This window comes from Fukomys damarensis, unplaced genomic scaffold (genome assembly GCF_012274545.1).
Source record: "Fukomys damarensis isolate Sample0158 unplaced genomic scaffold, DMR_v1.0_HiC HiC_scaffold_28, whole genome shotgun sequence".
Classification (NCBI taxonomy): domain Eukaryota; kingdom Metazoa; phylum Chordata; class Mammalia; order Rodentia; family Bathyergidae; genus Fukomys; species Fukomys damarensis.
Genome location: NW_022900940.1, coordinates 26761851 through 26788222, shown reverse-complemented (window position 1 = coordinate 26788222; position 26372 = coordinate 26761851). Strand labels below are relative to the sequence as shown.

The 26372-nt window shown below is 36.4% G+C and overlaps 1 long non-coding RNA gene across 1 annotated transcript; it reads left to right on the top strand.

The window, feature by feature from the left end:
- Window positions 1-26372, top strand: LOC104872133. Its single transcript, XR_783073.1, has 4 exons — window positions 1-258; window positions 23088-23200; window positions 25449-25479; window positions 26287-26372. It is a non-coding gene; the product is annotated as an uncharacterized LOC104872133 (long non-coding RNA).

Sequence of the window (26372 nt, the reverse complement as noted above, 5' to 3'; positions counted from 1 at the left end):
TTCCGGGTTGAGACACATGACGACTCCTGAGACAGGAAGGTAGGGAGCATGGGCAAAACTTTCCGGGAAAGGAAGAGGACAAAGTCCAGGAACACCTGAGCCCAACAGTTCTCAGAACCCTGCATTTAGACTTCCGCAAGAGAACTTGAGCAGATAGAGTGACCTGGAAGTAACGTCGGCATGGGAAATGTAAGAAAAACAGTGACAGCCACCACTTGCTATCATTCCTCTTCACAATGGCCCATTCTACAATGCAAGGTGAATTTTTATTTTAAATCCCCCCCTTTTTACTCAGCCCAAACTTACTCCGCAGAGCCTGGTTTTCCGCTGTGCTTCTGTTTTTGTCCTACGTTTAGTAAATATGAAAACTTGCCACCATTTATGCTTGTTTCATGCAGTCTGGGACAGAAAGGGCATAGAAACTATTTCCTGAAAGAGACTCCAGCACTCAAGAACCTGGGAACAATCCCCCTTCAGGAAAGGGCTCTACTTAGCTGCTAGTATTATACACAGCTAAGTTAGACAGAAATTAATAGACAGGGATTAGGCCCTCAACAGAGTCATCGCAGAAGATGAAGACACATCGAAATTGTGGCTGGAGGTGAATCTCTTTGAGGGCCAGGCCTCAAAGTAGAGACAGATAGCCAGGCCTGCAAGTCCCCCTAAAGATGAACAGCAACTTGAGATTATACTATAATTATATATAATATACATGTATATTCTATAATTATATTATCCAACACATAGGTAGGTGAGCAGGACATCTGGCCCCATCCTCCTATCCCTTTCTAAGACTGCTTTTGTTCTTTCTGTTAGAAATTACAGATAAGCTAAAGTTAATGATGTATACTCTTTCTATGCACCTCACTTCCTTATTGGATCAATATTAGCTAAGCGACTATTCTTGTAATCCTATTGGTTGATTGTAGCTTGACCTACCTTGTACCCACACTGTGATTTTGCTTCATAAAATATTCCTGGAGAGAGAGCCTCTGTGGCAACCACTTCAGTACCACTCCTGAAATCTCTCAGGTTCCTCTAAATAAACTTTTCCTACTCTTAACCTCTTTTGTCCCTGAGATCCGTTCTTCAATATTTGGGTGATGTGAATTTAGCGTATCTGACATCTAACAGGTTGGGACTTATTTTCTCCACCACACTAGGAAGGCTACTCGTGGACAGCACCAGCTCCTTCAGCTACCTCCCCTTCAAAAACCATCTCACTGCAGAAAGTGCTACTTCCCAAGGCCCCTGTCCATTCCATGTGTTGCAATCTTACCTATTGACTGTCAGGTACAAGGGAACAGCGGAGCTCTGAGTTCAGTTCAGGATTTATTGCTTTAGACTCTTTCAGCTTCCGCACTCCCAGAGAATTCGATCACTTTGCTGGGACTGGGTCATAGTTCAGCTTCTCCCTCTGTGCTTCCTTCCTGCTCTCTCTTTGCTTCCTTCCTCCTCTTCTCTAGGTGTGGCTACTTCACAGTAAATATTCTACTCACTACAAGGTCTCAGACTCAGCTTCCCAGGAAGTGGAACCTGCCATGGCATTGTTAGGAGGATAGAGTCAAATGTATTTTAATGCCCAGCAGAATCTCAGAAGTGGTAACCAACTAAAAGCTAAAAATGATGACGTGCTGATTAGTGTTGGGTGCTTTAAAAATACTATTTAATTCTCATAAAAAATTACAAATGGATATTTGCATTCTCCATTGTTTTGTGGTGAGAAGACTATTCTCAGAGAGGACAAATTGCATTGTGGTTTTTCTCATCAACTTTACCCATGTAAATAAGTAGTTTGCCTGAGATAGCACCTGAGGACTGGGTGATCATGTTTCATCCTGCTGTTTCACGATCTACAGCAACCTCGTATTAAATGATTCAGCTTTTTAGTTGAGGGCCCCCCATAGTTAGAACTTTTGGAAGTAAGAGTATTCAGAAGGAATATAAAAGACCTTCAGGTGAAAAGAGCACATTTAAGAACAACCAGTGAAAAGTTCAGCTGCCTCCTCCTCAGCATTTCTAGGATGTGCTCCCTGCTGAGAACAGAGAAAGGTTGTCAGGTCTATTAACCTCAGCCATGTAAATAAGGACCCAGATGTTCTCATCTAAAATAAAATCCTCCCCACCAGATGGTCAGGTTTAGCACATTGGTTTTGAGACTAAATTTCCAAACAGCTCATCTGTATAACAGCAGAATCAGACAGAACAAAAAAGACTTCAACCAGTCTATTTTATGGGGCTTAGGTATTGGTCCCAAGAACGGCCAGCAGATAAGTAGGACTTACCACCAATGCCAGAATCCGTGCATCAGAGCATTTTTTTTCATTTTTTTCAGCTTTAATTGAGTTTATTGGTACATTTTAGGGATACAGTACAGTTACATTCATTGTTGGGATCTTGTACCTCTACATGACAAATCTTGGTTCTCATTTTTTCCCCTTGTCCCTGCCCTCCCTTCACCCCCTCCTCCCCTCCCCATCTACAAACACTTTATTTCCATCTTTTCATTATCTCACATTTTTTTCTTTTCCCTTTTTACGTTTCCCCTACCCATCCCACCTTCCCTACACCTTTAGCTCCTTTCTTCCCATTTCTAAATGTCAGTAATCTTATTAGGATCTTCTGTATTATTGCAGATTATTCATACCAGAGAAACTATTTGGTATTTACACATGTGTGCCTTAACTTTTTTCCTTTTTATTGAGTTTATTGGTACATTCTAGGTATACAGTAAAGTTGCATTCATTACTGGGATCTTGTACCTCTACATGACAGGTCTTGGTTCTCATTTTTCCCCTTGTCCCTGCCCTTCATTCATCCCCTCCTCCTCTCCCCATTTACAAACACTTAATTTACATTTTTTTCATTTTCTCATATTTTTTTCTTTTCCCTTATTACCTTTCCCCTACCCTTGCCAATTTTGCTACACCTTTAGCCCTTTTCTTCCTATTTCACATTGTTAATTATCTCATTAGGATCTTGTGTACTATTATAGTTTTTCACACCAGAGAAGCTATTTGGTATTTACACATATGTGACTTATTTATTTCACTTAGGAGTATATCCTCAAAATGTATCCATTTTCCTATGAATGACTCTAATTTCTCATTCTTTTTGGCTGAGTAGCATTCCATTTTATAGAAAAAACACATCTTTATCCAGTTTCCAACTGATGGGCAAATGGGCGTTTCTAAGTTTTAGCTATTACAAACTATGCTGCTATAAACATAGGTGTGCATATATCTCTGTGATATGATTCTTTTAATTCTTTTGGAAAGATACCCATCAGCGGGATGGCTGGGTCAAATGGAACCTCTAATTGCAGCTCTTTGAGGTATCTCCATGTTGATTTCCATAGTGTTTACAGCAGTCTGCACTCCCACCAACAATGGAGAAGGGTTCCTTTCTCCCTACAACCCTGCCAACATTTGTTATTGTGTGATTTCTTCATAGCAGCCATCTTTGTGGGGTGAGGTGGAATCTCAGTGTTGTTTTCATCTGCATCTCTTGAATGACCAGTGAAGTGGAACATTTTCATATATTTACTTGCTGCTTTTACTTCTTTGTCTGAGAAATGTCTGTTCATTTCAGATGCCCATTTTTGAATTGGGTCTTTATATTTGTGGGGGCTGAATGTTTTGAGTTCTTTATTTATATTCTACATAATAGTACTTTAAGGAGCAGCTGGTAAAAATTTTTTCCCACATTGTCCTTTAGTTCTGCTGATGGTTTCTTTTTGCAGTGCAGAAGCTTTTTAATAAGATGAGATCGCAGTTGTTGATTCTTTCTGCTAGTTCCCATGCTACTGAGGACTTGTTTATAAAGTCTTTTCCTATGCCAATGTCTTCCAGAGTTCTGCCTGTTACCTTCCAGAAAGTTTAGTGTTTCTGTTTTAATATTTAGAGCTTTAATCCAATTGGATTTTAATTTAGTGCATGGTGAGAGATAAGGGTCTAGTTTTAATCTCTGGCAGGTTGAGATCCAGTTTTTCCAACACCATTTATTAAAGAGGCTATCTTTTCTCCAGTGGTGATTGTCAGCTCCTTTGTCAAAGTTGAGGTAGCTGAGTATATCTGGAGTTATTTTTGTGTCTTCCAGTCTGTTCCACTGATCCTCAGGTCTATTTCTTTGCCAGTACATGCTATTTTTATCACAGTGGCTTTGTAGTATAGTTTCAAATTGGGAATTGTTATACCTGCTACCATGTCTCTGTTGCCTAGGATGGCTTTTGATATTCTAGGTCTCTTATGGTTCCAAATTAATTTTTGGATTCTTTTTTCTTGTTCTGTGAAATACAGTGTTGGAATTTCAAATGGCATTGCATTGAATCTGTATAGCAGTTTTGGTAGTATGGCCATTTTCACTATGTTGATTCTTCCTACCCAGGAGTAGGGGATATCTTTCCATTTTCCATTATCCTCTTTGATCTCTTTTTTCAGAGTGCTGTAGTTTTCAGTGTAGAGGTCTTTTCCTTTTTTTTTTTAGGTTGATTCCTAGATAGTTCATTTTTTTTAATGCTATTGTGAAAGGAATTGTTTCCCTAATTTCTCTCTCAGTGAGTCTGTTATTTGTGTATAAGAAGGCTATTGATTTTTGGGTGTTGACCTTGTATCCTGCTACTCTGCTAAAAGTGTCAATTAAGTCTAGAAGTTTTTGGAGGAGTTTTTTGGGTCTTCAATGTAGAGTATCATATCATCAGCAAATAATGACAGTTTAACTTCTTCCTTTCCTATCTTTATTGCTTTAATTTCTTTCTCTTGTCTAATTGCTGTGGCTAATGTTTCCAAAACTATATCAATGCAGAGTGGTGATAGTGGGCATCCTTGTCTTGTTCCTGATTTTATCGTGAAGATTTTCAGTGTTTGGCCATTTAATATAATATTGGCTGTTGCCTTTTCATAGATAGCCTTTATTAAGTTGAGATATAGACCATCTATTCCAATTTTTTGAAAGGTGTTTATCATGAATGGGTGGTGAATTTTGTCAAATGCTTTTTCTGCATCTATCGAGAGGATCATGTGGTTTTTGTCCTTGACTTTGTTAATATAGTGTATTACATTTATTGACTTAACGTATGTTGAAACATCCTTGCATCCATGGAATAAATCCGACTTGGTCAGGATATATGATCTTCTTGATGATCCTCTGCATTCTGTTTGCTAGTATCTTATTAAGGATTTTTGTATGTATACTCTCAAGGAGATTGGCCTGTGGTTCTCCTTTTTAGTTGCATCTTTCCCTGGTTTGGGAATCAAAGTGATACTTGCTTCCAGGAATGAATGTGGAGGTTTAGCTTCCTTTTCAATTTCATGGAAAAATTTGGAAAGTAATGGCAGTAGTTCTTCTCTAAATGTCTTGTAAAATACAGCAGTGAATCCATCAGGACCTGGGCTTTTCTTTGTTGGTAAGTTTTTAATTACATTTTCAATTTCATTGATTGTAATTGGGGTGTTTAAAATGTTTTTATCTTTTTTGTTCAACTTTGTTAACTCATAAGTATCTAGAAATCTGTCCATTTCTTCTGTGTTTTCCATTTTATTAGAGTACAGGTTCTCAAAGTAGGTATTAATGATCCTCTGGATTTCTGTTGGATCTGTTGTGACTTCACCTTTTTCATTCCTGATTGCATGGATCTGAGCCTATTCTTTGCTTTTTTTGATACAGTTTGCTAAGGGTTTATCAATTTTATTTATTCTTTCAAAAAACCAACTGTTTGATTCATTTATTTTTTGTATCATTTTCTTAGTTTCCATTGCATTGATTTCTGCTCTAATCTTTATAATTTCCTCTCTTGTTTGAGAATTGGGTTTTTCTGGCTCTTGTTTTCTAGGAGTCTAAGATTCTTCATTAGATTGTTTATTTGAGCTCGCTCTGTTTTCCTAGTGTGGGCATTCAGTGTTATGAATTTTCCATGTAGAACTGCTTGCATTGTGTCCCATAGATTCCTGTATGTTGTATTGGCATTTTCGTTTATTTGTAAAAACTGTCTGATTTCTTCTTTAATTTCCTCTGTGATCCACTGATTGTTCAGGAGAGTGTTGCTCAATTTCCATGTGTTTGTGAAGTTCCTACGGTTTCTTATGCTATTGATCTTCAGCTTTATTGCACTGTGATCTGATAAGATACAGGGAATAATTGCACTTATTTTGCATTTATTCAAACCTGTTCTGTGTGTTACTATTAGGTCTATCTTGGAGAATGACCCATGTGCAGCTGAAAAGAATGTATATTCTGATTTTGTGGGTGGAACACTCTATAGACGTCTAATAAGTCCATGCATTCAAAAGCTTGGTTCAGTTCTAGTATTTCATTGTGGATTTTTTGCCTAGATGATTTGTCTATTTGTGATAGTGGGGTATTTAGATCCCCCACTAAAATTGTATTAGTGCTTATTTTGTTTTTCATGTTACTTAATATTTGTTTTATATGGGGGCATTTATATTTGGTGCATATATCATCTCTTCCTCTTGAAGTGTTCCCTTTACAAGGATGTAGTGGCCTTCTTTGTCTCTCTTAATCAGTCTTGGTTTGAAATTTACTTTGTCTGCAAATAAGATTGCTATCCCTGCTTTTTTCTGGGTGCCTGTCATGTGGAGAATTGTTTTCCACCCTTTCACTTTCAGTCTATGGGCTTCTTTTTGCGTTAGGTATGTTTCTTGTATACAACATATTGTTGGATTTTGCTTCTTAATCCATTCTGCCAGTCTTTTTCTCTTGATTGGTGAATTGAGACCATTGACATTGATGGTAATAACTGATATGTACTGAGTTCTTATTGTCATATTATTGTTCTTTTGTTGACTCTTTTTAATTTTTTGCCCTCTCCTTTAGTTTCTTGACTTGACTATTTGACTTGGTCTGTTGGGCCTCATGTTGTTGTGACTTTCATTGTCTTTTTCTAGGATATTGTTTAGAATTCCCTGTAGTGCTGGTTTGGTATTCATGAAGTTTCTCAGGTGTTCTTTGTCATGGAAGTATCTTATTTCCCTATCCATTTTGAAAGAGAGTTTTGCAGGATACATCAGTCTAGGTTGGAGGTTGCTTTCTTTTAGGACTTGAAATACTTCACTCCAGGCTCTCCTTGACCTGAGAGTTTGTGTTGAAAAGTCTGCTGTGATTCTGATGGGCTTTCCTTTGCATGTGATTTGTTTTTCTCTTACTGCTTGCAGTATTTAGTTCTTCTGTTGGGTTTTTGTGATCTTGATTATTATATGTCTAGGTGTAGATTTTTTTTTTTTATATCGTGGCTAGTTGGAGTCCTATATGCCTCACTTGTATGTCAAATTCTTCCCCTCTGTTTGGGAAGTTTTCTGTCATTAATTCTGTGAACGGCTTTTTTAAGACTTTTGCATTTTCTCCTGCTACTTCATGGATTCCTATCAGTCTTACATTATTCTTCTTTGCATCATCTAGGAGTTGCTGGATCAATTTCTCATGATCCCTTGCTGTTTATAAGAGACTTCTCTTTTCTTGGTCACTGTCTGAGATCCTATCTTCTATGTCTGAGATTCTATCTTCACATTCTTTTATTCTGTTGCATACACTTTCAATAGAGTTTTTAATCTACTGGATATCTGTTTGAATCTGTTTAATGGATTCCATTTCTTTCCTATGTTGGGTGTTCATTGTTTCCATTTCTTTCTTATACTGAGCATTTATTGCTTTATCACTGTCCTGAGCTCATCTGTTTTTTTGTCAGTTTCTGTTCTAGAGTCTCGAATCATGACTTTCATTTTGCTCACCATCTCTATGGTTATCTGGGAAATTATTTCTGTTTTGAATGTTTCTAGAGCCTGATCGATCTGTTTTGTTACTTCCTGTGCTGTGAGTTCTGAATTTTCTGGTGGTTCACTATCAGACTTTTCATCCTTCTTTGCCCTACAGTTTGCCATTGGTGAACTAGAAGTCTGTCTTTGTGTCTTGCTTAAGTTTTTTCTCATTTTTATTTTTGCTGTTGGGTTGTCCTTGATTCAGTCTCTAGGTTATTAAATCTTCCTGATATAGTTACATTTTAGCTTTTGATTCTGTAATGACTCATAGATATTCTCATTTTCACAATATCAGAGAAAGCAACTCATCAAATCAATCCCTATCCTTTATCCCAATCAAAACAATCAGCAACACAATATGGTCAATCACTACTTGAAAATTGACCACTTGTGGTAGTCATTAATCTATCACCTTTAAACCATATGAATTAAATTAAAATCAAGAAGCAGCCCAAAATATGTTTGCAGTGAACAAACTCCTCAACGTAGCATATTTACTGTTTAGAATGGGGGTCTAGACAGAGTTAGGACAAGAAGAGTAAATAAGTAAAAGGACTGGAGAAGATTTCAAGTGAAGCCAGAGGACATAGATTGACCACACAATCCTCAGGAAACTGTCAAATTCAAAAGGGATAGACAGAGTGCAAGTAGAAGTACAAAAATATATCTCCTTAACAGCAATAGGGGCTCACTTTCCCTTGAAACTACTGACCCTTGAGTGAGGCACAATGATAGAAAAAAAGAACATTAAGAAAAAAGAAAAAATGATAGAAGAAGAAATCTGAGTGAGGGCAGGAGCAGTAACAGAAAGGGAGATGAGGGGTAATATGGTGGAGCAAGAGACTGAGTTGGTGAAAGAGGACAGAAAAAAGAATTTACAGAGTGGAATGAGGAAAAGAAAGAAAAGGACAAAAAATGCCTTTGAAGGGCCTCTTTCAGACTTTATCTCTGCTGTCACAATACACATCATGCACAGCTATGTGCAGAACCAAATTCCTCTATTTCAGCCAGCTGATCACAGACCCCCACGATGCAGACTGACCTCAGGCCACAAGGCCAAAATTGAGCTCCCCAACCTCCTGCAGGATTGAACTCCAGACAGTTCTACTACAGGTTTCCCCGCCCTTTCTTTAAAGATGTTCAAATTTGGGAGCTCAGAAATTTACCCTTTATAACCAGCTATGCCTCTGTGGAGTGGGTCCAATCAAGAGGTCTGAGAGCGGGGGAGCGGGGTGTCAGTGGCACCAGCGCGGCGACCCTCCTGGTGCTGGAGCAGCAATGGCAGTGCCCTCAAGGGAGTGCGCACCTACCCGGACCACGGACTGGGCCCAGGCAGGCCGGAGGGAGATCTGATGTCTGAGCTGCTTTCCCGAATCTCACCTTCCTGGTGTTGGAGGAGCAGCAATGGTGCCCGCAGGGGAAGTCGCGGCTACCCAGACCTGCCAACTGGGCCCAGGCCATCAGAGCATATTTTTATTGTCTGGCCAAAGGAGGCCTGATTTGATAACTTTTGAACTTGGGGTAATCCTACAGGAAAAAATATTCATTCCTTTGAAAAACGTATATGGAGCAACTATCCTGCACTGACTGCATGGCTAAGGAAAGAAGGGGCTATACTGGACATTAAGAAGGTCATGGACTAGGGAGGATAAATAGCCAGGGAAGTGGGCATTTTCAATTCATGTGATTCAAAAGGCAATAGGGAGAAGCAATGCATGCAAGAAGAAAACACAGAGGTCATCTCTTAGTCAGCTTTTCTTCAAGTTCACCTCTTAAAGGAGACTGGAAGATTGAAACGACTGCTGAGTAGAAAGCTCAAAAATTTTTGGAAGAAGTGAAACAAAGACATGGCATGTCAGATTAGGTTCATTTGAGGTGAAGCTTTCAGGTATTCTTTAAAAAATACAAAATGCTATAATATTACCATAAAGAATAGTTCATTTAGTTAGCTTATAAGTAAGGTAGCTAGCTAGGGGAAATGCTTGAGATAGAGTTGGGTAATCAGCCATATTGACAAAAATTAAAATAGCAATAGACAATTAAGTAGGACTGTGGACCAAGGATGAACTTCCTCAGGCAACAGGGAATGCAGCCCCTCATCTATTTAAGGGAGGTATAGTTACTCCTGACTAAGCTCCTGAGTTTTGAGAAATGTAAAATGCAAACTAACCAGTTTTTCTCTAGAATTCCAGGTCCTTTTAAACTTGAATGCTGAGGAACTAGGTTAGAGGTCCTGAGTTCCAACTGGTCATTTTAAACCCACACAGTCACCTGTCAAATGACAGTTGACTAGGGTCATGGAGAATAAATAAAAACCAGACATATAGCACAGTAATGGGAAGGGCATTACAAAGAGAATGGATAGATATGCAAAAGAATTAAGGTAAAACTACCACAGTAAGGTTAGGTAAGGAAACCCAGTAGCATATGTACAAATAGCTAGAATCAGTCTCATACTGTTTATCTTTTGCAAGCTGCACAGTCAGCCCTTCCTGGTTTTTATTCTGGAAGATAAAGTTTCCTTAATAAGAACATAATGATGGTGTAAATTTCTGTATGCAAAATGAAAGATCAAAGAAATAAGCCAAAAAGCATATCTAAAAAGCTAAATGCCCAATTAAGTTATCCTGAAAGTTAGAATTGAGGTGTTTTAATTTTTTATAGATGGGTTCTGGCATTTCTCCAAAAAGAAATAATAATCAGTTTTCGTCTCTTCTAATTGTAAATTTAGCATATCGACAGCAAGTACTTAGGCAGAATTGAATCAAATCATAAGACTGTAATTATTGGCCATTTAAAAATTCTCACACAGTGAAGATAAAAGTGATGACTATCCCATACACTAATGTTCCTGCTGCCACACAGCCCAGTTGATTGTCCAGAGCTGTAGACAACTAACCATGTGGGAATAAAGGAAGATGGGATGAGACAGACTATCATGAAACTAAAAACACTGCCTGGAATATGGACCAGAGAGTTTTATAGATCCTCCGAATAGGCCATTTGTGGAGGAAGTGGAATATGGAAGTGGTTGGAGGAAGGATTGGAAAACAGTTAAGAAGGGCAAGAAATTATTTGTCCAGTTTTAAAGGAAGGCCAAGGTCTTCCATATAATGTGATTTCTGAGATGCAAGATGTGTTCCCAGCCTAGGAAAAAAATATTTTTCTCCAGTCATTCTTTGGAACTCTAACATTTCATGGCTTGGTAAATAGTCACATTCGCTGTTTTATTATTCATTAACTCTTCAACATTAATTCATTGAGGAGTTCTTAATTCAATAAACATTGAGTATTGATTAATTTACTCAATGAACGGTTATTAAATATACATCATGTACCAGAGATTTTCATGAAGACAAGAGCACAGAAGAGGACAGCCATGGCCCTACCCTCACCAGGCTGGTACATCAAAATACACAAATCCAGCTTTGGGTGTCCATGACCAGGGGTGAGGAAGAATGAAACTTTTGCATGCTGATTGGAAGCCTTCCTCTGCCTCCTTCAGCTTTTATTATAGAATATTTTCCTGAGTGACATATAGTAATTTTTATACTTATAGTTATATAATTCTCATAATTACTTGTATGTTAAACTTAACTGTTTAGCTAGAATATAAATTTATTGATGTTAGGATAAAATAGCCATACAAGTGTGAGACCAGTAGAAAAACCTCTAGGTCATTGAATATGACTATCCCATTTTAAGAATAAGGAAAATTGAGGCTTATGCCAGTCAGCAAGTTGCTCAAGACTGTAGTGTAGATCCTAACACAGCTTTGCTAGATCTGTTTCCTAGGTGTGCATTTTTTTTTCTTTTTGCTTGATCTCTTCTGTAGGCAAGAAAACATGTTCACTCTGAATGAATGAAGCAATAACTTTGTGCTGGAATGATATTCTACTTAGCTTCTGCATGGTGATTTTACTAGGTGTTCACAAATTGGTTAACATGGCTCCCCTGAAAGGTGGAAACAAATATTTCTCCTGATTGAATGTGGACTGGACTAGGGAGTCACTTTTATAGGAACAAAATATAGTGGGATTGGCAGTACTTGCCTTCTAAAACTAGATAACAGAATATACAGAGCATGTTGCTTTTCTCTTCTTTACTCTACTCTGCTCCCTCCCTGCCTCCCCTCCTCTATCCTTTTTTCTTTCTTTCTTTCTCTTTTTCTTTTGATTTTCCCTTTCTTTCTCTTTTTCTTTTGTTTTTTCTTTCTTTCTCTCTTTCTCTCATCCTTCCTTCCTTCCCTCCCTCTCTCCCTCCTTTCTTTCTTTCTTTCTTTCTTTCACTGAAGGACCTAGATAGACCATGAGCTTCAAGCTGGACCACAACACACATCCTTAGATGTAATACGAAAATTCAGGACACCCAGTCATCAACTAAAACATGTTTCCATTTCTTTCACTTGCATTTGATATGATTTCATTTCAAGAATATAAATGTGCATTTAAAATTTTTAATAGATTTTTTTTGGAAATTTAATTTTCATAGTGGTATTTAGACCATCATAGGGCAATTGACTTTACCTAACCAGAAATGTCGAGGTTCTTATGAGAAGTTTACACTAACTAACGGTCAATCATAACATTATTTGATATTATTCTAAATAGCATGTTGAAATAAAAGGAGATTTTGAGGGAAACATTTTTTCACAATATACAGAATTGAGAGCTACTCAGATCATGTAAGAAATGTTCATTTTTATCATTGAAAGTTGAATTCTGCTAAATGAATGAACTTTCTTTACAAATCAAATCTCTTCTTAGAATTGAATATTAGCTTCATATCTCTAAGGACTATAAAGCATGAATTTTTTCAGGATAAAATTTGGAAGATTGCTTTTTTCTATGCAGGAAATAGGCCTATTTTTCCCTTGTGTCTACCAGGGGAATAAAACAAATATTCAAAGGCATGTAGAGATCTGTAAAAGCTTCATCTCCCATTACCTTCCGATGGTCTTGTTCAGCCAAAGGTAGCAAATAAATGCTATCACAAGGTCTTCGTAAGCATCTGAAGAAACAAGGCAAGGACACAGTACAAGTCTCAAGAGAAAGGTCTGGATAGTGAAACCTCCGATCGCCCAGCTCCCTAAGTGAGGGGAAGTAAAGTAAAGCTTCACTAGCTCACAAAGCTAGAGTGGATGTGTATACATTAAACATCTTGCTTGTTTTAAACAACTGAACGGGGTTTGTTTGTAATGACTATAATCTGACCTGTACGCAGTAATACACTTAAATTCCAAATGTTTATTTTCTTTACAATCTTTAAAAACAGATATGGTTGTCAATCTTGAAGAAGTCGGCAGGGCGTTCCTCCTATTCTCTTCTGTTTTCTACATACATCCATGGTTAAACGATAGACTCAGTTAAAAGAAGATAATCATCCCCACAAGAAGGACATGAATATTTGTTCAGAGATAGCTCTATAATTTAGCCCTTTTTTCTTTAACTCTTAAGGAATTGACCCATGTTTATTCCAGCTGCCCATCTCCACACTTGGTGAAGCACAGATTACTCTACATTGTAGGCATTCATATAGTTTCTTTTTCAGTTCTTTTATATTAGCCAAATAAAATAATTTTAGTCAGCATATTGAGAGATATATTTTATATATACTAGTCTTCTCATGTAGGCACAGTGGTATCATCAGTTTTCCTTACCTTCTTGTCTCTTCTGCTTTTCTTTGCCCATGATCTCATACCTATTATTTTAGAATATAAACATAAAACTAATTTCCCATCTTTCTTATGTGAAATGTTATCTTCCCATTTTATAAGACATCTTTCATTGTCTATGTACAGTATCTGAGTAATAATATTTGTAAACACAAACCCTTCTCTGTAAAGCAAAAGCATCTGAAGATAACTTTTGCATTTGAAAGACTTTGTATACCAGAGGTGCTCCCTTTATATTTGTTGTTGCTGCTGTTGTTGTTGAAATTCTGATAATGTGATTTATCCATTGTCAATTGTCCCATGATTCACCCTTATAGGAAACCAAGGTAATGTGAAGAAATACAGTGCCTCAGTAGTTCAGATTAACTAGCACCTCCATTCCCACTTGATGAGTAAAATAGTACCGACAAATTGCCAACAGTTGTGGCTTCTGTGAAATGACCTTTGGTCATATTCCAAGCTGGTAAAATAAAATAAGGCTACAAACTTCTATGAATTTAGACACTGATAATTGTCAATTTAATTCCCCCAAAAGTTGAGTTTTTTACTCTCAACCTAATGAATGTACCTCCTTCAAATGCCACAGTTACTGTTACCTATTTTTGCAGGCTTGAGTTTGTTTTATTGAAAATCATGAGTCCTGATTCACTCAGCAGAGACCTTGCGGTTCTGGCAAAAGTTCACACCTGAAGCACAGCTAATTTCCCCCAGGGCCCCCTGAAGTTCTAGGAAACCCCAGTGGATTAGAAGTCCTGCACAACTACTTCTGACAGTAATAAAACAATATAATGAAAACCAAAGAAACAGTCTTTAAATGATTTGCTTTAAAATATGCCATGGTTATTTCAGCTAACATATGCTTCTGTTGGAATAAGGAAACACTATCTTCCATACAGAAAGCAAATAGGCTCCTACTCAGCCAGAGGAAATGAAAATTAGTAAAATCTTTCTATGACAGCCATCCAATTCATATAAATAAACCTGAAGATAATTATGTTATACTTTTAGTTTTATGGAACCAGGGATTGAACTTGGGACCTTGTTCTTGTGAGGCAGGCGGCATAACCACAGAGCCAAATCATTAGCATGTTACACCTTTAGAAATATTTCATAACAAACTACTGAAAGGAGTTCACAAATATTTCACTGTAAATTAATTTTGAAAATTTAATTATACATGCATGCCTTCTTTTTTTGCACTACTGGCGATTGAACCCAGGACCTTTATCCTGAGTCATTCTATTTTTAATTTTGAGACAGAATCTCACTCTGTAGCCTAGGTGATACTCAAACATGCAGTCCTCCTGCCCCAGCCTCTCAGAGTCCTGGGATCACAAGTGTGGCATTCATTCTTTTGTACATAATATTCACTGTACATCAGATATATTCCATGTACTACTCTAGGTGATTTTTACCAAATTTATATTTAGAAGACAAAAATGTGGAGCTGTGGATCTAGCTCAGTGGTACCGCTGCCTGCCTTGTAAGCAAGTACAAGGTCCTGAGTTCAATCCCGGGTAACAAACAAACCAACAAAAAGAATGGTAATTAAAATATCAATTGTGCACAGCTCAATTGTGGTTCTTTCAATTATTTTCTTATATATATTTAAGCTGTATAACATATTTTGATATGTATAACCATAGAGAAATTATTACCTCAGTCAAATAAATTAACATATCTATCACTTTTCAGTTACCTCTTATTGTGTGGTAAGAGCACCAAAATTATGCGCTGAGCAAATTTCCTGTCTACAATATAAGATCTTTAGCTCTGTGAACTTATTATCCTACATAGCTGTATATTCAAACCCTTTGATCAGCATCTCTCCATTCCTCTTCTGACCTCCACTTTGACCCTAGTAACTACCATTCTATTCTGTTTATTTTTTATTTTTTTAACTCGTATGTAAAAACAAAAATGTACATATCAATGGAGTACCATTATATGTTTCAATAAATGTCTAGATTATATAATTTCTATATCAGGCTAAGGCTTTATCATTTCTTTATGGTAAAAGCATTCAGAATTCTTTCTCCAAGCTTTTTGAAATACATGTGTGTCACTGTTGTCTACAGTCACCCTAGCAGGATTTCTTGCTTGTGTCATGGTATGTATGTGTCATGTATGGAAATACATGAACACTTATTCCTAACTATCATGGTATACATAGATGAACATTTATCCATAACTTCTTCACCCTGTTCCCCCTGGCCTCTGGCAACCGCTGTTCTATTTCCTTCTATGAGATCAATTTTTTTAGATTCTACATATAAGTGAGATCCTGTGGTTGGTATCTTTCTGTGATTAGCTATTTCATTTAACATAATGATCTCTACTTCCATCCATGTTGTCACAAATGACAATGCCTCCTTTAGACTGAATAATATTTCAATAATATATGTGGTGGAATAAATTCGTTCTTCCCTCTTAGGTGGTTTCTGTATCTTTGCTACAAGAATGATATTGCAGTGAATATGGGAGTGCAGATATCTCTTTGACATACTGATATTATTTCCTCTGGAAAGGTTACAGGGTCACACAGTGGTTTTATTTTTATTTTTTCAAGGAATTTTTATGCTGTTCTTTATAATGGCTAATTAAGTCATATTCTTATCAACAGTATACAGGTATTGTATTTTCTCTCTACTTTCACCAACATTTGTAATCTTTTCATTAAAAAAATTAATCACCACCCTGACAGATAGTTATTGGTTTGGTTTTGATACGTAATTTCCTGGTTGTTGGTGATACTGAGCATCTTTCTGTGCTCTCATTGGCCATTTTATGTCTTCTTTAGAAAAATATCCATTAAGTCTTTTGCTTATGTTTGAGTTGCTATGTGTTTCTTTCTTTCATTGTTGTTGTTTTGTTATTGAATTGTATTTACACGTTCCTTTGATATTTTGCATGCTAGCTCTTCATCACTTGTATGGCTTACAAATATTCTCTTACATCTGATATGTTGTTTTTTCATATTTTTAATTGATATACTCCCATTTGATTATTTTAGCTCTTTTCCCCTGTCCTCTTGGTATCAAAAAATCATTGCCAAGTTCCATATCAAGTATTTTTCTTCTAGAAAGTTTATGATTGTAGAGCTTATGTTTAGGTCTTTAATTCATTTTTATTTGATTTTGGTATGTAATATAAAAGGGTTGAATTTTATCTTATTTTATTTCTTTTATTTTGTATGTCAATATCCAGTTTTCCCAACATGATTTATTTAATGATGTATCTATCCCTATTGTATATTTTTGTTGCTGTTGAGACAAGGTCCACTATGCACTCCAGGCTGACATCGAACTTGCTATGTAGCCCATGCTGGCCTCAAACTCCAGACAATCTTCCTGCCTCAGCCTCCCAAGTACTGGGATTACAGGTGTACACCACCACACCTGGCTCCTATTATTTATTCGTGAAACCTTCATCAAAAGTTAGTTGACTACACATATGTGACATTTTTTTCTGGGATATCTGCTTTGTTTCACTGGTTTATGTGTTTGTTTTTATATGAAACCTGTACTATTTTGAATACTGTAACTTTGTAAAATAGTTTGAAATCAAGAAGTTTGATGCCTCCAGCTTTGATCTTCTTGCTCATGATTCCTTTAACTACTTAAGATCTTTTGGGTTTCCATAGCAATTTTAAGAATTTTTTTGTATCTCTAGAAAATAAAATCTGGAATTTTGATATGGATTGCAGTGACTCTATAAATTGCTTTGAGTAGTTTGGACAGTTTATCAATATTGATTCTTCTAGTTTATGATCAAAGGCTATCATCCCATTTAATGATGATTTCCATAATTTCTTTCATCAATTTTTTTTAGTTTTTATATAAAGATCTTTCAACTCTTTGGTTAAACTTATTATTCAATATTTAATGATTTTTATGCTGTTGAAAATAGGATTATTTCTCTTTCTGGGGGATGGTACCAGGGATTGAACTCCGGTCCTTGAACTTGCGAAGCAGTCAGTGGAACCACTGAGCTAAATCCTTGGTCCTATTTCCTTCATTTTTAAAAGATGCTTAGTGTATAGAAACACAACTAATTTTTGTAAGTTGATTTTTTATCCTGAAACTTTACTGAATTTAGTCATCAGTTCTAATAGATTTTGGGTAGACAGTTTTAGATTTTCTGTATACAGGATCATATTATCTGTGAACAGACTACCTAATTTCTTCATTTTCTATGTGAATACCTTTACAAATTCCTCTACCCTAAGTCCTCTGGTTAGAGCTTCCACTGTTAGATTGGGCAGAACTGGCAAGAGCAGGATTGTCTTTTCACTGATGATAGAGATAAATTTTCAATGCTTTACTATTCAATATGATGCTAGTCATAGGCTTGTGATACATGGTCTTTATTGCACTGAAGTGCACTCCTTCTCTACTGAATCTATTAAGAATATTTGTGATAAAATGTTGTTGAATTTTACCAAATTTTTTCTGGGTCTACTAAGATCATTATGTTTTTTGTCCTTCACTGTTGTGTGATATGTTTTTTCGTTTGTATATGTTGATTCACCTTTGCAGCTACGGATAAATTCTCCTTGACCATGTTGTTTAATTTGATTTGCTGGTATTTTGATGAAGACTTTTGCATCTATGTTTACAATGGTTAGTTGTCCATGATTTACTTTTCTTGTAGTGGCTTTGCCTGGCTTTGATATTCATGTAATACTGACCCTGTAAAATGAGTTTAAAGATATTCTCTCCTCTTCACTATTTTGGAAGAACTTGAAAGGATTGAAAAAGTTCTTTAAACTTTGGAGGAATTAAGCAGTTTGGTGGAATTTGGAAGTTGGTGAAATTAGCAGTGAAGCCATCAGGTCCTGGGCTTTTCTTTGATGGGAAACTTTTTATTGTTGGTTCAACTCTTTTGCTCATTATTATTTGACTAAAATATTTATTTCTTCATGATTTAATCTTGGCCAATTGTATGTTTCTGGATATTTATCCATTTTCTCTAGGTTATCCAATTTTTCCGCATATAATTGTGTATGATAGTCTTATCCTTTGCTTTCTGTTTTATAAGTTGTGATGCCTCCTCTCCCTGATTTAATTTTTTTCTATTTTTATTTGTCTAAATAAAATTTGACAATTTTGTTGGTTTTTAGAAAAGACAACCTTTGGTCTCATCTACATTTTTTCTTCTCTGTTTTATGTATTTCTGCTCCGATTTTATTATCAATCTTTTATTTTGCCCTTTATTTACAACTTGAGTTTCCCATATAAGAGAAACCATGTGATATTTAGGTTTGTGTGTTTGATTTATTTTATTTAATATTATGGTCTTGAGGTACATCTGATTTCCTACAAATGAATCACATTTACCTTTCTTTATGGCAGAGTACTAGTCCGTTGTGTGTAAATACAACATTCTCTTTGAGCATTCACCTGTTGATGGACATAAGGCCACGTCCAAGATTCAGCTATTATGAATTATGCTGCTTTAAATATCAGTATGCATGGGCTGGGGATTTAGCTCAGTGGTTCCGCTACCTGTCTCGCAATTGCAAGGACCTAAATTCGATCCCTGGTAGGAAAAAAAAAAAAATGAATATGCATGTATCACTGTGGTATGATGACTTTAAATCTTCTAGGAATAAAAGAGCAATATCTGGGTCAACTGGAATTTCTAGTCTTAGTTCTTTGAGGAATCTCCATATTAATTTCCATAGTGATTGTACTATATTACATTCTCATCAACAAAGCAGAATTTATTATTTGATTTCTTGATGATGGCCATTCTTCTTGAGGTAAGATAGAATCTCAGAGTTGTCTTAATTTGCATTTCTCTAATGGCCTGTGATATTGATAATTTTTTCATGTATTTATCGGTTAGTCATACTTTTCCTTTTTTGTGAAGTGTTTATTCATTTCACTTGCCCATTTTTTGATTAGGTCCTTTACTTTGGGGGTTCTAGTATTTTTAGTTCTTTATATATTCTAGATATTAGTCCTCTGTCTGAGAACAGCTTCAAAATTTTTTCCTATTCTGTGGGTTTTCTTTTCACTCTGTTGGTTGTTTCTTTCACTGTGCAGAAGCTTTTTAATTTGATGTGATCTCGTTTGTTGATTCTCAGTACTATTTTCTATACAACTGGAATTCTGCTGAAAAGGCCTTGCTTCCATCTATGACTCCAAGAATTTTACCTATTCTATCTTCTAGCGGGTTAAGTGTTTCTGTTTTAACACTTTGCTCTTCACTACATTTCAATTTTAGTTTAGTACCTAGTGACAGATATGGTCCTCAAAATGAGTAAGATCACAGAAAAAATAATAAAAGAATGAACAAATAAAAGGAAAAGAAGTCTGAGAAACTGTTGGAGCAAAGAGGAATCTAAGGAATTACATCACAATGATTTACAGTTATGTGATATCCTTGGTAAGACGCTGGAACAGAAACAGGGCTACAAGTAAAAACTAAGGAATCAAAACAAAATGCAGACTTTATTTGTAATAACACATGAATATAAATCAATTTATTGTAACAGACTGTCATAGTAATACAAGACGCTAGTGATAGGAGGAGTTGTGTGTGGGTAAATGGGAACACGCTATACTATTTGTAAAATTTTCCTGTAAATTTAAAACTATTCTAAAACAAAACACTTCTTGGTTTAAAAAATGTAATTTTTGAAAATGATTTATCATAGCTTAATCAGATGTTAACTCCAATTACCACTACTATTCCAAGTACAGTCACCTACTGGGGCAAATTAGCAGTATTCCTGGCATCTGAGAATGCAATTTTTTTATATGCTAACAAACAGTTGCTTTGAAGTTTGCCTAAAGGAAGATGACGTATGTGGATGTTAAAGTGATTAATATGAAAGTGGGTCGACTCCATCTCATTTCCTTCAATATTGGAGCCATGCATCTATTTATGAGTAAAAAATAGATGATATTATATTAAATTATATTTTAAAATAAACACCTAAATTTAAACAGTAACATCATGCTCTGAAAATTCAACAGTATGAAATGAAATCATGTGTTCTTTTTCTATTACGTTTCTCCAAATTTCTTAAGGCTGAGATTTCCAAATATTTCAGTTGCACTGATAAGATGTATGGACCTCACTGGAATTCAGAAATGTATTGAGTGGAGAGGTAACAAGGATGTGAACAATATTTGCTTTACTGACGTGTGTCTAACGAGCACTCTGAATGGCAGCAACTACTTGCCTCCCCCAATTCAGCTACAACAGTGTGCAGCTACAGCAGTGTGGCAACCATTTCCCGATTGCCCGATCACAGGGAGAGCTGCACGATGCTCCCAGAGTTCACCCAGGGCATGGTCAGATGGGTCAGCCCCCTGCTGCTACCCAGCTCTGTGTTGTTTGCTGGGAGTCAATCCTAGTATTTTAGATCAACAGTAATTCTGTAAACAGCAAACTTCCTGTATTAAATCACTTCCTTTACAAAATGCCTAGAGAAGATTTGGAAGGAAATTTCTGTTATTTTCAACTGCACAGTGATAAATACGAGGGGCTGGAGAGATGTAAGTAAATAGGATCTCATGGCTGCACACTAAATTCTGAAAACATTTCTTTTATAAACTAATGTGATCTATACAATTTTTTGAAATAAAATGTATTTTTGATTAAACTTTTGCTTCTCTTTCATAGGTATAATATTGAGCTATTTTTCTACTGTCAGGTTACAGAAACATGTTCACTGGCATGTGACAGTGGGCTTCAATTTGGTCCATGTCAGGGCACAGAGTGGACTATGGACAACTCACAATGGAACCCTTGGGTTCCCTCACCCTAGAGGGCACAGGCAATGAAGGAGGAGACTAGACAGCAGTGCCAAGACTAAGTTGGGCACAGCGTAGCATCCTTCCCTTTGATACTGTGTTGTCTTGTGCCCAGTAGGCCCTTTGCATCCCACAAGTGAATGTAATATTACATTCCATGGAGCAGAATTCATAAACTGATGTCCTACAGGATGGAACTATACCCCAAAATCATTTAATTTGGCCCAAATCATGTGTCCAGAAACTTCTGCACACATTGAAAAATGAGAGTATAATTTTTGTTTTTTTATTATTATTATTGAGTTTATTGGTACATTTTAGGTATACAGTACAGTTACATACATCATTGGGATCTTGTACCTTAACATGACAGGTCTTGGTTCTCATTTTGTCCCCTTGTCCCTGCCCTGCCTTTACCCCCACCTCACTTCTCTATTTACAAACCTTTGTTTCCATTTTTAATGAGAATATATTTTAAAAAGATGAATTTCTAGTCCTGTGTGAAAAATTAGATCTGATAACACTGGGATACCTTGCCATGTGGCAGTGAGCAACTGGGACTGGGCCCAAAGGGTTGGCTCCAATGCCCTCCATAGTCAGTCATATACCTGACACTCACTGTGACTGTCGTTTCACTTACTTACCTAATGCCTACTGAATTGTGCAGAGAGTGTTTCTTTCACAACTATACCTCTCCCTCCCGTCCAGCCTTACCTAGCATGTGCCCTAATAAAGTGTTTACTGAGTAAGTGAATGAATAAATGTAGAGTCAAGCCGGTGACTATTAATTATATTGCAATAACATTTATCAAATTCCCAGCCTGTGTCAGGCACTGAGCTCAGAGCTTTGCAAGAATCCTATCATTCATGTAGCAAACACGATGGCAGAGATGGTACAAAGTAGTCAAGGAAAGCAAATGGAAGAAAGTTATAATCATGGGGTTCCTTTATAAATGCTGTGAGATTTCAGCTGCAGAGACAAGAAGACGAGCCTTTTACAGGGCACGCCTGAAGAACAGACCCATTGCTACACCACAGAGCCCAGGGGAGATCAGGCTATGAGGAATGTAGGACTAAATGTTGAAACAAGTTACAGGCCTGGCTCAGAAATTTCTATCTGATCTAACACCCTGGCTACTATTGAAGCAGATACAGTAACAGTGGGAAGGAAAGATTCAGCTAGTAACAGTTTATATAAAGGATCTCAGATGGAAATCTTTGTGCCTTGCAAATGTAGCAAGTTTATACAAGAGTATTCACATGTCAAAACTCCTCAAGTTGTATAATTCAAATATGTGAAGTTTATACTATCTTGATTATACTTCAGTAAATATAAACAGAAAGCAAGCAGGCATATAAATAGCTGTATATGAGAGGGTATTTGTTATAGGAAATGGCTGACTGTGGACACAATAAAAGGCCTGCGATGACTTTTTGCAAGCTAGAAAGCCAAGAAAGCCAATAGCATATTGAGTCCAAGCCTAAATTTCTGAGAATGAAGGTGTCAGTGGTACGAGATCTGATTTGTTCCAACCTCAACGAACCAGAAGTGCCCATGTCTATGGGCAGAAAATTAGTGTCTCAGCTCAAGTAGAGATAGCAAAGTCACCCACCTGCATTTTCACTGTATTTGGGTCCCCAGGGGGTTGGGTGGGTGACACTATCCACATTGGGGACAGCCATCTGCTTTACTTATTTTACTAGGTCAAATGCTCTTACCTACTGGAAATACTCTCACAGACACACTCAGAAATATATGCTACCAGATTTCTGGACATCTTTTAGCCCAGTCAAGTTGACACATAAAAGTGTTGATCACGGGCAGCAGTGTTAAGAGAGCAAAAATGAGCTAACATTTGTTAAAATTCTACTAAGGTCAAGGCACCATGCTCCCTGCTTTATGGAAACAGCACTTCTGCAAGTGAAATGTGAGCACAAAAATTGAAACTCAGCACCTACAGTGAATATATAATTATGAAGAGGCAGAGGTAAGATTTGAACACAGGTCTATCCTGTGAGTCTATTTACCTATACCTAGTGAATATTAACATGGAATCTAGAACTGGCTTCTTTTAAGTAATGAGAAGTAGCAGGGCAAATTGGAGGGAGGATATGTATACAATATAATATCCAATCTAAAGACTGAGAAAACACTCCTCCAAAAACATTTCACATTGGTATAGGGTTATCGTATTGGGGGGAAAAAAAAACTTAAATTGACTGAAAATTTAGAGAAAAATTAAAAGGGAGAGAAATGAAGAAAAAAGAAGAAGAAAGAAAAGCGGGGGGGGGATGAGAAAGGGAGGGAGAGAAGAAAAAGGAAAGAAGGGAGAGGAAGAAAAACACTTATCTATAGGGCTTTTATACCCAATTCACATAATAAGGAGACTATTAAATGTTTTCACCTACCCATGTGTCACGAATGCCACTAGTTTCACCCATGAGAGCTAATTTGCAACATACATATGCTAGTAAATCAGCCAGTCATTTCCCCAGTGAATGCCTACTTCTAAGAGTTGTGTGTTAGTGGGTAATATTTCACCTAGGTGTCAACTGGAGGGGAAGACCACTGAACTCCAGAATGTGCACTTCCTTGTACAAATGGTATCATCCTCCTTACAGCAGAACTTCTCTTTGTGGAACTTACAGTATTGAAGAGTGTAACTGAAATGTATGCAGAATATCTCACTTCCCATCCTGAAGTATTCTAAAATAATAAACAGCATTCAGAACCGATTTGGGTTTATTTAAGTTAAAGGGTTTCATAATAAAATGTGAAATGCAGTGAATAACCCTACTATCAATATACCATCTTTGGGGGGAATAAAAGTTAATTTAAGCAGACTATCACTTTTTGTAGCTATGATGAATCCAAACTTTGATGTCGTTTTTGTTTTTTTGGGTGTTTTTTTGTTGTTGTTGTTTGTTGTTTTGGTACCGGGGATTGAACTCCGTTCCTTGCGCTTGCAAGGCAGGCCACCGAACCGCTGAGCTAAATCCCCAGCCCTTGCTGTGGTTTTTGAATTGAAAAAAGTCTGTTCTCTCATTCTGTCATTTGTTAGCAAGTGCTTCAGATTATTAATAGTTCATTGCAGTTGATATGTCTACAGATTATTGCCTTATTCACCCTTGCATCAGGGCATTTTGTTGATGCTTAATTTGAACTATTCGCCTAGAATTTTTATGTACTAAACTACAAACTTTATTAGAGCAAATGAGAAATGTGTAATGGTGCTGAAAAATAGTTCTTAATGTGGTCATACTTATGCTATCATTAATCAAGTATTATGTGGCCCGGAAATTCTCAGCTATTTCTCAATTATCTAGTAATATCAGTGTGTATTTCTTCCTATGATAGAGAAAATAATTATGGCTATAATTTAACATCAAGGAGAATTAGGCATAGATATATTAAGTCATACCATTTTCTCCACTGAAAATAGAGGAAAGAAGAATGCAGACTAATCTGCAATGTCACATCAGGAACAGTTTTGTGAAACATCAAAACAGGGAGTAAGAATATCCTGGTAGTAATTTTTTATGTAGCAAAATCTTCCCCCTTTCCTATGTTTATGGTTCTATATCCTATACTGCACAATAAAGGTCTAGGAAGTACAAAGGTAATCTCAGTCCATGAATCCATTTATTTACAAACAATTTGACTTCACAAACAGAAGCTTTTGGCCGAATTTTGTCTTTTGTTTGCTAACTCTTCATTGGGTAACAAACACAACCACGGCCATCTTTTCTGCAAGAATACAAACATGATATTTTCCACAATCGAATTGTTTGTGAATAGATGTACCACTCTGTGTCAGATAAGGTTAGAATAATTATCTCAAAGATCTTCCCACCTAGTCCATGGCTCTATAGAACTTATTTTTCACATGTGCAATAAAAATGAAGAATGCATTAGTTTCTTATTATATCATTCATTCAAAAAACTCTCATCTTTCATAACACAGGAAATGAAAACAGAAACACTTTTAATTACTACTTCATTCTCTCTTGAGACACTACTTTCAGGCCCAAGGCCATCAGATGATTACAAATAATTTGCATATGTAATTTTAAATTAGCATATTTTCATGAAATAATAGATATGTTCATTCCACTGTCATTACTGGAAATAAGATACAAGGAGTGAAGATGAATGGAGCAAGCCAGTAAAAGAGGAACAGTGATCTAATTCTGAACGTGCTAAATAATTGATTTTGTGATATGTCTTTATTACAGGCAAGCATCAAAAATAACTTTGAGAAATAAGGTAAGAATATTGGTCAGAATTGAATTAGTTTTCCAAAGAAAGAAGAACCCCTATTTTGTAAATGTACAGTAATTTTATCTTTTCACAAAACTTTTAATGCATTAAAATATGTAAAATTACTAATGTTCAACTTTTGCCTGAGAGCTAAATAGATAATTTACATTTTATGCAACTGTCCCTATGCAGGATTCTCAGGCAACTTGTCAGTGTATTGTAAATTTATCTTCCTCTATACTTTACCACAATAAAAATCATGTGTATTCTGGCTACTGCCTGCTATTTGATTGAAAATTGCATAAATATTCCCCAAATTATACAACTGTTTCATTGCAGAAGTTTTTCAGTCACTCTTAAATTTACAAGGTCAAAAATATTATATTTCATGTATTCAAGGTTCATAATGATTCATGGGTGCAGAGTGAAAGCTATGAAAAGTTGAACAAGAGATAAATACTCTAGAGATTTGAGGAAGCCTGGATAATTCCAGGAGGAGCCTTGGGGCTAATCACCATCCTTTATTTCTTTTTTTTTCCATTGAGTTTATTAGTACTTTTAAAGTATACTGTCCAGTTACATATATCATTGGGATCTTGTACCTTTACATGACAGATCTTGGTTCTCATTTTTTTTCCCTATACCGCTCAGCCATAAAGAATGAGAAACTACAGTCATTCATAGGAAAATGGATGCATATTGAGGCCATACTCTTAAGTGAAATAAGTAAGACACGTGTAAATACTGAATAGTTTCTCTGGTGTGAAAAACTATGTGTAAATAGATCCAAATTGCCACCCTTTCTTTTAACAGGAGAAAAGAATTGTTTAGCAACTCCAGGAAGAAGTAGGACTTGAACACTATCCTCACCTAACCACCCTTGGTTTCCTTCTCAACTT